Here is a 12,199-nt window from a genome sequence, read left to right as displayed (position 1 = left end):
TGACCGAGCTGGTACTATGGTGTCCTCACAGAACTTGATGTACTCATGATGCAGTCACTCATATGGTCAGTGTCCTCCCCATGTGGCTCACAGAGTACATCCCAGTCAGTCGACTCAAAACAGTCCTGCAGTGCTTCTTCAGCCTCCTGTGTCCACCTCCTCACCGTCCTGGTGAGCACTGGCTGCCTATTCACAACGGGAACATATCTCGGAGTCATCATGACTAAATTGTGGTCTGACCTGCCAAAGGGGCAACTAGCAAACAAACAGTTAAAAGACACGATGGGACCTGCAGCTACAGGCAGCCACCTGCAGCAACGCCAACTCACGAATCTGATAGTGGCAACTGTCATGCCCTCCCACCCCCCTCTGTCGTAAGCAATCATTAGCCATAATAGGTCGGTGTTTGTTTGCTGTTCTATCTTACATCATTCTGGGCAGAATGATGTAAGATAGAACAGCAAACAGCAGAACATCTTACATCATGTTCTAAGATGATGTAAGATGTTACATCATCTCACACCAGTGCACCCTGGTGGTGCACTGGTGGTGCAGTGATTACTGCAACAGTAATCATGTTGATTACCAACAGTAATCATGTTGGTGGTGCCACGGCTGCCTGCTCTGAGCCGCTTCACCAGTCTGTCAGTGAAATTACAGGTAATGAGTTGTCAAAACAGCAGGGAAATCTTTCTCCTTAAGGCCATACATCTCGCACAATGTTCGCTTCTCACAAGACAGTGGCCGTATTATCAAACGGAGTCACCTGAATGAGAAATGTTAAATGTGCTGGTTAGGGCAAATTTTTATATACCATATTTTTCAGACCATAAGGCGCACCGCATTATAAGGCGCATTAAGCGAAACAAAACAGTCAGTGTAGCAACTAAAAGCGGAACAATCAAGCATGTCCGAATCCCTCTCGTCAATATCCGAGTCAGTCTCGTTGCTGTTACTTAAATGTTCAGTGATGATTCCGGCCTTCGTGAAAGCTCGGACGACATTTGAGACTTATACCTTAGCCCAGGCATCCACGATACATTGGCAGATAGTGGCGTAATTAGCCCGGCGTTGCCTCCCTGTCTTGGTGAATGTGTGTTCGACTTCTGTCATCCAATGCTCCCATGCAGCTCGTAATTTAACGTTGAACGCCCTGTTAACACCAATATTTAGCGGTTGGAATTCTTTGGTTAATCCACCCGGAATGATGACAAGCCCCGAATTTGCTTCACTTTGGTTTTGACAATATCGGTGAGGTGGGCACGCATGGAGTCGCAGATCAATAGGCACCTGCCATCATGATAACTAAAAAGAAAAAACTACATAAAATAAATGTATTTTACACTGATCTGTGTTAAAGATGCATTTTCAGTATGACTCTACACATTTCTGACATTTTATTAAGTAAAGAAAAGTAAAAAATTTGAGTATTTTGCATTCAAATACAGGGCAGAAATCCCAGGTGAGGCAGTGGAGAGCTGTGCCTCATATCTGACTGCGTGATCCAGTACAAACTGGGTCACATGACGCTTGCCAGTTTCTGTTCCTCAGCCAATAAAGTGCAGAGGAAAGTCAGCAGGGGAGGCAAACAGTACTCTGCCTCACCTCAAGGGGTCGTACATGAACTGACAGGTGCTCCCCAGCTGGCATCAACAGGCAATTGGAAGTCGGAGCCAAGCTGGAGCCAGTAGTAGGTCAAGAACAGCTTTTTCTATGCTCTACCTATGGATTGTATTTCAAGACGGAAATATTTCTCAAACTGGACTTCCGGTTCAAACAGAAGGTGATAAGTGATGGAAGACCAACGCCGGAGCTAAAAGGTTTGCTTCAAACTACAAGACAGGAGAATCGTTCTTTTCAAATGGAGTGGTACAAACGAAAAGACTGGCTGTGTGGCTGTCCTGAAAAAAAACGCCATTACAGCTTTCCTTGTGTTTTATTCTCATCTCATCATGTGACTCGGGATACTGTGACCTGAAACATTTGCAAAGAAGCCTCAGCAGACATGAAGATCAGCCATGTACATTCAAAGCCAGATTTCTTTAAAAACTTTTGGAAATTCAAGGATTGATTTGGCCTTGGATGAGCAACGGACACTAAACATTAGTGTCTACAATGCTAAGGTGAGGGAAAACCGAAAGATTCAACCATGGACTTCATCTATAAGTAAAGGTAAGGCTAAAAATGATTTTAAGTTTTTTAAAAATAAGATGGGAGTGAGTAGAAAAAAGATTCAAGTATTTGATAACTACATTTTTGGCCTAAACTATTTTTTTTCTTATCATTTTGATAGACAACCTTTGATTAAAGCAACAGAATTTAAAGTTTGAAAAATAACTGACATTTTTACTGAAGGTCAAAATTTAATTTGTGCTCCACTCATCTCTATACTTGAATTTGTTTACAGTAAATATGAATTTCTTAGACACAGGAAAAGGTGTAAGTGTAATTGAAAGAGAAATGCTGATGGATATGAAGCATTACCAGGTGCATGCTGTTGGATGAATAGTGAAGTAAGATGCTCTTTTCAGTTCTTACAACTGTAAATCTGACTCCAGAGGAGTTAGTGCCTCACCAGCCGCACGTCACATTTCTATTTTTACACCTGCTTATTTTATTTCAATATCATTCCTGATTGTGTCTTTATTGAAGAAAACTTGCCAGAATTATAAAACATGCCAAACATGGCTAATGAACTACCTTTTACCAATTGTTGTCTTCTTTTTTTTACCAACATTAATTTAACCCTTTTGCGGTCCTTCACATTTTTGTACACACCGTTTGTCCTTGCAATGATTTTCATCTTGTCCCAGAATATGAGTATTAATGAATATGAGGAAAAGTTGGCACAAGTCATGCAGTACAGGAACATGCACACGCACGCATACTCATGCAAGAACACACACACACACATAAAGACATATTGGGTCTAGATGACCCCCGGGTCCGAAGGACTTTACAAGGGTTAACCTGTAGTCTTTCAGCACTTCTGATCATCTAACATGAAAGGCATGAATGGGTTCCAATCAGACCTGGACCGGGACTCCGAGAGCAGCTTTAGGACCGGGTCTGGATCAGATCCAGGTCTGATGAGCAGCTTTAAGAACACAATTCATCCGGGATCTGTTCTGGTGCTGTCATCCTCATCTGTACAAATCTGTTCTCCTGTATAAATAGCTCAACTCATCAGTTTCATCGATCTATTCCTGAGTCTAGAACAAAGCCTCGGAGTGGTCTACTGTAAGTTAGCATTCTGGGAAACAGAACTTTAGAACGTTTTAAGGACACTTGGCTCCAAAACCTCAAACATTTCTGATTTTAATAAAAGAATCTTTTGTTTTGAAAAATAAAATATACAAATATACTTTGTTACTGTGCTTAAACCCTGGTTTTGAATCTTACACACAAAACATTTCATGGCAGTGAAATAATACAAGCCATTCATTTAGTTTTAATCAGATCATCTTTTTGAAAATACCATACAATATAATATTCTACTTTCCTCATAAATGTTAGACACCAGTGTTTATCTCACAGAACAGAGCTGTTCCTCACATCCACTCCACATCTGCCATGTACTGTAAGCACGAGGTCAGAGTTCATACATACTAATTTTTGCTCATTAAATTCTTCCAAAAAGGTTCTTTTTTGGGGCCCTCCTTTGATCTTGCGTTTTTTCCAGGTTAATGTTGCACGTTTATGATCATTCATTGGTTCCTTAGCCGCTGCACGTGTGCAAATGTCTTGTGTGTATGGATATGCTCACGAAATGCTTATGTATGTATGTACAGGTGTATGCATATTTAGATATGTATATATGTATATGTACAGTATGTGCATACAGTGGTATGAAAAAGTTTGGGCACCCCTGATCATTTTCAAGATTTTCCTTTATGTATCATTGGTTGTTCGGAACAGCAATTTCAATTAAATATATCATATAGCAAACAAACACAGTGATATTTAAGAAGCGAAATGAAGTTTATAGGATTTACAGAAAGTATGCAATAATTACTTAAACAAAAGTAGACAGGTGCATACATTTAGGCACCCTTGTTGTTTTATTGATTTGAATACCTTTAGCACTAATTATTGGAACACAAAATTTATTTTGGTAAGCTCATTGACCTTTGACCTACATACACAGGTAAAGCCAATCATGAGAAAGAGTATTTAAGGTGACCAATTGCAAGTTGTTCTCCCCTTTGCATCTTCTCTGAAGACTGGCAACATGGGAGCCTCAAACCAACTGTCAAACGACCTGAAAACGACGATTGTTCGACATCATGGTTTAGGGGAAGGATACAAAAAGCTAGCTCAGAGATTTCAGCTGTCAGTTTCCACTGTGAGGAACATAGTGAGGAAATGGAAGACCACAGGCACAGTTCTAGTTAAGGCCTGTAGTGGCAGGCCAAGAAAAATAGAGGCGAAGGATGGTGAGAACAGTCAAACTCAACCCACAGACCAGCTCCAAAGATCAACATGATCTTGCTGCAGATGGTGTCACTGTGCATCGTTCAACTATTTAGCGCACTTTGCACAAGGACATGCTGTATGGGAGAGTAATGAGGCAGAAGCCTTTTCTGCGCCCATGCCACAAAAAGAGTCGCTTGAGGTATGCTAAAGCACATTTGGACAAGCTAGCTTCATTTTGGAATAAGGTGCTGTGGACTGATGAAACTAAAATTGAGTTATTTGGACATAACAAGGGGCATCATACCATACCACTGTAGGTATGTAGGTATATATGTATGTGTATATCCAGTATATGCATATTTATAACTTATATAGTGTGTATAAATATATTTCTAATATCTATCCTATATAATATTAGAATATATATGTATAGTAGCTCCTAGTAATAATGGTTGTATAAATCTGGTCGACACCCCATACACTTGTTAAGGAGTCCCTAATCCTGGTAAGTTGGGTCCAAATGCTGGACACAAGCTTCAATAAATCAGCACAGTTTATTTACAAAGATACAGTGATCAATTCTGTGACAACTTGAACGGTGAAGAGGTGCTCATGTGCAAATGAGGTGACGCCAAACAATCCCACACATGTGTCTCCTTCCCTGGGTATGAATCCCACTCCTGCGACAAGAAACATAGAAAGGGCACCATCCACAGGGTAACCGCATTAATAGAGAATTAAGCCTCGACTCACCACCCAATTGAGTACAACACTCTGGCGCTGATCCTCCGGCAAGACGGACCTTAAATGCTCCCTCCGCCCTGATTGGAAGTGCCGGCAGGTGCGCGCCTTCACCACCGCGCCAAATCACCAACTGCTGTGAACAGTGGGCATACGCCCACACCAGGAAGCCAACCATCACAACACAATATATCTGCTGGATCTGCCTATATAGCTAACTGTTTATCTAATTTAATTATTTAATTACGCAACTATTTCGACTGTTCATATGTTTAAACTATTTATATACCTATTCACATAACATCCTTATAATTATACTAGTTCTGCTTAAATATATACATACATACCATAGAGATAAAGTAGTATACTTAGTGTACATGCAAATATATATATTAAGATGGCACTGATGCTGATGGCAGCAGCCTTCTGGTCACTCTGCAGCACTAACTTTTCTTTCAACTTTCACTTGTACTTTCTTTACTTCTTTCACGGAGCATTATCACTATGGATACCTGCAATCCTACATCTGCAACCGGAGCCAGTTCTCTCGTTTATTCAAGGGACGAGCTGCTGGCTCTGAGGACAACAAAGCACGGAATACGGCACAACATACCAGCAAAGTTCAAGAGGAGGTACAGAGGATGCAGAGCCAGGGCTAAAATAAAGGCGAAGATAGCGGATAACCGGAGGCCTTCCATTCCCTCCGTTATCATGGGTAGCTAGACTCTCTTTCCAATAAAATGGACAAGCTATCCGCACTGTACAACCAGCGGATATACCGGGAGTGCAGCCTGTTCATCTTCACGGAGGCTTACTGACAACAAAGGCATGCGGGAAGAGCAAAGGAGGGGGACCGTAAAGAAAGTTTTATGTTGCCCGGATTGATTAGATTGCCAGAAACTGAGGCCGAGCAGCTTAGACTTAAAGTGTCGGCAGCACTCTCTAGTGCCAAATTACCTCCTTCCAACATCTCCACCCAGGAGAGACAGGCACTTAACACACTGCAGAAAGATCCCAACATCACAATCTTACCAGCAGACAAAGGGAGATGCACAGTAATCCTCAACACCACCGACTACCACTCAATAGTGAGCAGCCTCCTCAGTGAAACAACAACCTACGAGTTCCTCAGACGAGACCCCACTAATATCTACAAATCAAAAGTGGTCAAATGCCTACAGAAGCTGGAGAAGGAACGGGTTAGTGACCAAGCTCTTTATTTCAAGCTTTATCCAGGGGATGCTGTTCCTTGCATCTGGCTAAACACCTCGCTACCATCCTCTCTCCATTGGTGGGGGACACTCCACACCATATTATAAACTCAATGGACTTCACCACCAAAATCAGTGAGATCAAACTTGAGGCTGAAGAAACTATGGTGTCTTATGATGTCACGTCATTTTTCACTTCCCCACTGGAGATGCAGTACAAGCAGTAAAGAGAAAACTGCTGCTTGATGAGAATCTGACGGAAAGGACCAACCTCTCCCCTGAACAGTTGTGTGACCTTCTTGACCTATGTCTGAACACCACCTATTTCCAATATAACGAGGGTTTCTACAGGCAAAAACATGGCTGTGCCATGGGATCTCCAGTATCCCCCATTGTAGCTAACCTGTATATGGAAGAGATGGAGAGTAGAGCTCTAACAACTTTCAGAGGCCACTCACCAAGACATTGGTTCAGGTATGTGGACGATACCCACCATCAAGAAGGGGGAAGTTCAAAGTTTCAATGACCATCTCAACTCTGTGGATAGAAACATCCAGTTCATAAGAGAGAATGTCAGGGACAACTGTTTACCTTTCCTGGATTGTGTTGTGCACATTGAAAGAAATGGGAAACTCAGCCTGGAGGTATATAGGAAACCTACCCGATCAGTACCTCCTGTTTGATTCACATCATCCACTTGAACACAAATTGGGGGTGATACGGACCCTTCAGCACAGAGCCCAAAACATTCCCTCAGAATCAGAAGGGAAAAGAAGGGAACAAAAACACATAAACACAGCACTCCAGAACTGTGGCTATCCAAAACTGGGCGTTTGCTAAAATGGCCTACAAGCCCAGGAAGGAGATAAAAGATGATGAAGCCCAAAAGAGAAATAACATTGTCATCCCATATGTGGCAGGTGTTTCAGAGAAACTCAGGAGGATCTTCAACACCCATCAGATCTCGGTGCATTTCAAACCCACCAACACCCTGAGGCAGAAACTTGTCCACCCTAAAGATTGCCAGTCACAGACAGAGCAATGTGGTATATGCAGTGTAATGCAATGAGGAATGCTCTCACCTGTACATTGGGGAAACAAACCAGCCATTACACAAACGTATGGCGCAACACAGGGGGGCCACAGACTCAGGCCAGGACTCAGCAGTCCACCTCCACCTGAAAGAGAAGGGCCACTCCTTTGATGATCAAAAGGTGCGCATTCTAGCCAGAGAGGACAGATGGTTTGAGAGAAGGGTGAAGGAAGCCATCCATGTCAAACTGGAAAGACCATCTTTTAACAGAGGAGGGGGCCTCAGACACCATTTGTCACCAACATACAATGCCGTCCTTAGTTCTCTCCCCAGTAAGTACAGACGCAACTCACATTTCCATTCAGGTAACACCAACGACCCCCACCCAGAGGACAGGGAGGGGGAACAATCCACCATGGGGCCAACGACTCACATGACCATTTAAAGGTCATATTGTTTTGAGCCCTGGGCCACTTTCTTTTGACACCACACCCCTCTTTTGGTGTGGATAGATAAATACCTGGAAAGTCCCCACCAGGATAGTAGAACTGATGAAGCCTATTGGATAAGAGGCAAAACGTCTTCAATTTACTTGAGGTGAGTCCAGTTGCCTACTTTTAAAACTGCTTTTGAAATTGTCCCGGACTTGGAGCTATTAGCCGTTATCCTCCGGCCATACTATCTGCCTAGGGAGTTTAGTCACATGATCTCCCTGTGTTTACATCTCTCCGAGAGCTGTTGCAGCCACTTCCTGTGAGAAAATTCACACCGTCACAGCAGGTCCTTGGACACAACACCCTGGTGCTTTCATCCTGATTTCTGGTGACTTTAATCACATCACTCTGGACTCTACACTGGCTGACTTTCATCACCTTGACACCACAGACTGGGATGTACTACTGAGTCCAGATGATGAGGACATCGAGGGAGCTACTTACTGCCTGATGGATTATCTTATTTTTTGCTTGGATGTGGTTGCCCCTGCAAAGACTGTACGGTGTTACCCTAATAACAAACCATGGGTAACACAGGAAGTCAAAGCTGTCCTCAAAAGCAAGAAGGAAGCCTTCAGGAGGAACAACAGGGAGGAGATGAGAGCAGCACAGAGGGAGGTGAAACGCTGCCTGAAGGATGCTAATGACACCTACAGGAGGAAAGTGGGAGGAGCAGAAGCTGAAAGAGAACAACATGAGGGAGGTCTGGGATGGTGTGAGAACCATCACAGGCCATAAAGCTAAGACCAGCCCAGAGGAGGGGGAAGTGGAGAAGGCAAATAGTTTGAACAACTTCTTTAATCAGTTCAAACACTCCATCCCCCCTCCACCCACACCCTCATCGCAGCCTCCTCCGCTCCCTCTCTCAGTGGCCTACCACCCAAGCTCCACCACATCACACCTCCCTCCTTCCACTCTGCTGGTAGTAAAAACACCACCTCCAACCTGCCCACCTGCAACTCCTCTACTCCCATCCCACAACACCCACCCCAACCCCCCTTTCTCCTCTCCTCTTCTCCTCCTCGCTCCCGTCCCTTCTCCCACCCCCACCCCCCCCCCACCCCTTTCCCCTCCCCCTCATCTTCCACCTCTCCTCCTCCCCTCCCCCCTTCACCACATCCCCTCTCACCCCCCCATCATAGCCGACCAAGTGAGGAGAGAACTGACCCGGAAGGCAGCAGGCCCAGACAAGGTGTGTCCACGGCTGAAGTCCTGCACTGCTGAACTCGGGGAGCCGCTTCAACGAATCTACAACCTGAGTCTTCGACTAGGGAGAGTGCCAACCATCTGGAAAATGTCCTGCATCGTTCCAGTTCCCAAAAAGAACCGGCCCAGCGAGCTGAACGACTTCCGACCCGTGGCACTCACATCACACCTGATGAAGACTCTTCCTCAACCTCCTCAGGCCGGAGGTGCAACATGCCCAAGACAACCTACAGTTTGCCTACAGTGCGGAGATCGAGGATGCCACCCTCTCCCTCCTCCACTGAGCCCACTCAAATCTAGACAGGGGGAGCGGCGCTGTGAGAATCCTCTTCTTGGATTTTTCTAGCGCCTTCAACACCATCCAGCCACTTGCACTCCAGGATGAACTGATGCAAGTGGACCCCTGTCTTGGATTGTCCTGGATTTCCAGCTACCTTACGGACAAACCACAGTATGTCAGGCTGAATAACGTCAAATCTGACACTGTGGTCAGCAACATCGGAGCCCCACAGGGGACGGTGCTGTCCCCTCTCCTCTTCACCCTATACACCTCTGACTTCTGGTACAACTTCGAACTGTGTCACATCTAGAAGTTTGCAGATGACACAGCCATTGTGGGGTGTATTAAGGACAACAATGAGGAGGACTACATGTGCCTCGTGAGGAACTTTGTTGTATGGAGCAAATCCAACCACCTGCAGCTCAACACTTTCAAGACCAAGGAGCTGGTCATAGGCCATAAGATGAACCCGATTATTGTTTCATCTCATTTCGACGTCTGCGAACTACACGATCTTAACTTAAACATAAAAAAGAACGAGTTACGTTAAACTTACAGCAAAAAGTTCATCGCAAAAAATCCTGCCCATTAGTTTCTTCAAGCGTAATAGGATTTTTGTTAGCGAGCGGTGGCACGGTTCGACACATGCACAAAGAACAATGAGGCAAATAGACGATAAGGTGAACTTTGTATGTTAAGTCATTTTGATCAATAAAATGAAGTAATCAATGGCAAGGACCATTTGTTTATTCATTCGTTCATTTATTCACTCCTAACTAAATACAACACAGATCAATCATAAAAAACAATCTTTATTGAAACATATATACATACAGTATGTACAATATATAAAACATCAAAAATATTTGGATTCCAGTGGGCGGAGTGAACGCTAGCGCGACTTGCTGCTTTAGCAGCTTATTGATCCACAACTGTCACCGCTCCTGTGTCCATTTCGACTGAGTCCTCGCAGAGTTTGTCACCACAGTGTTAACTGGCAGGATACACTTCGAGTCCGTTCTTCTCTGGACTTTGCTGTCATTTCCTTCACCAACCTGCGATGGGCCTGCTCCAATACTCCACTTCGGCTGCATCACCTCTCCTCCTGGACATTACTTTCCTGCCCCGCCGGAGATACTGTATATCCACCGTGGGAACATCCATAAAGACACCTCGAAAACAATAGTCCATCTGGTCCACCTCTGGCCGGGTCGTTGACCACAGTGTGCTAGCCTACCTAGCCCGGTCGGCTAACACTCCTCCCAGATGTGACAACACCACCGTCAACTTTGGTCTGCTCAACATCCGCTCACTCACGAGCAAAAGACATCTTATCCAGGATATCCTCACCGACTTTCTCTTTTTAACCGAGCCATGGCAACAGCCCAACGACTTCTCTCAACTAAACAAATCCACTCCTACGGGGTTTGTTTACATCTGTCAACCCCGCGAATCCAGCCGAGGAGGAGGTCTCGCGATAATCCACCGCGAGAAATGGAAAGTCTCGGCGGTGTCTGTTCCAACCTTCTCCTCCTTTGAATCCATCGTGTGTCAACTGTCTGGTCGTACTCCTACCATCATTACAACTAATGATACAACCCTAAACCCAACTAACCAGTTTTTAAACGACTTTGCTGCTCTGCTTACTTATTTGTCTACCCTCTCACCAAACAATATAGTACTGGGAGATTTCAACATCCACATGGATAATATTAATAACCCTCTTACCAAAGACTTCTCATCCTGCATGGACAGCTTTGGATTCCAACAGTTTACTAATGTTCCCACTCATACTCATGGTCACATCTTGGATCTAATTTGCTGCTCTGGTGTCTCTCCTTCCAACCACACAGCTGATGAACTCCCAATAACTCACCATTTCCTCCTCTCATTTAATATAAGTCTCCCTCTTTTTGTTTCCAAGCTGCCCCGTCTCATCTCCTACCGTAATATTAAGAACATTAACTTGGACTCTCTTGCCTCTAGTATTTACCCCCTCATGGATTTTCACAATCTAACCACCCCTGAAGAACTGGTCTCTCACTACAACGTTGGACTTCAACACATACTCAACTCTCTTGCTCCGCTAAAAAACAGGTCTGTTTCCTTCTCCCATTCTGCCCCCTGGTTTACGCCTGAACTTGCCTGACTCATGAAAGCCAAAGGCCGACAACTTGAACGGCTGCAATGCAAATCTGGACTAACTATTCACAAAAACATTTATAAAAATCACATGCTGCACTACAAGGACTGTATCACCCAAACAAAATCCAATTACTACACTGGTTTAATCTGTTCACATGAAGGCAACACCAAATCACTATACTCACTGTATAAGAAGATTGTCCTAGCCCCAGACTCTCTACCATCTCATCTGTACTCAATTGTATTCTGTAACTCCCTCATGGCAGTTTTTGATGAAAAGATCCAGAAAATTCATAAGCATCTTAGTCCACAACCCACCTCCGATACTATCTGAACGCCCCCCTTCTACCCACTCCTTTTCCTCCTTTCTGCTCCCCTCCACCTCAGTAATCTCCGATCTCATCTACAAATCTAAGCCCTCCACCTGTCAGCTGGATCCTCTCCCCACAGATTTAGTTAAAGCATGCCTCCCTTCTCTCGTCCCTCTCATTTCCGCCATCATCCACTCTTCTGTTACCACTGGGACTGTTCCTACCTCTTTCAAAATTGCTGCAATAACCCCAATTCTGAAAAAACCTGGCGCTGACTCCACCAATTTTAATAACCTACGTCCAATCTCCAACCTGCCTTTCATCTCTAAAATCCTCGAGAAAATAATAGCAACTCAACTCAA

General features: G+C 44.3%; 1 pseudogene; it reads left to right on the top strand.

Annotated features, from left to right (window-relative positions):
- Positions 1–5,675: 5,675 nt before the first annotated feature.
- On the top strand, positions 5,676–7,846 carry LOC103397250 (uncharacterized; annotated as a pseudogene).
- The last annotated feature ends 4,353 nt before the right edge of the window (positions 7,847–12,199 follow it).

The sequence above is a fragment of the Cynoglossus semilaevis genome, chromosome W, assembly GCF_000523025.1.
Source record: "Cynoglossus semilaevis isolate Cse_v1.0 chromosome W, Cse_v1.0, whole genome shotgun sequence".
In the NCBI taxonomy this organism is placed as follows: domain Eukaryota; kingdom Metazoa; phylum Chordata; class Actinopteri; order Pleuronectiformes; family Cynoglossidae; genus Cynoglossus; species Cynoglossus semilaevis.
Note: the sequence above shows the minus strand (reverse complement) of the source record. Positions and strands in the feature narration are given on the sequence as shown.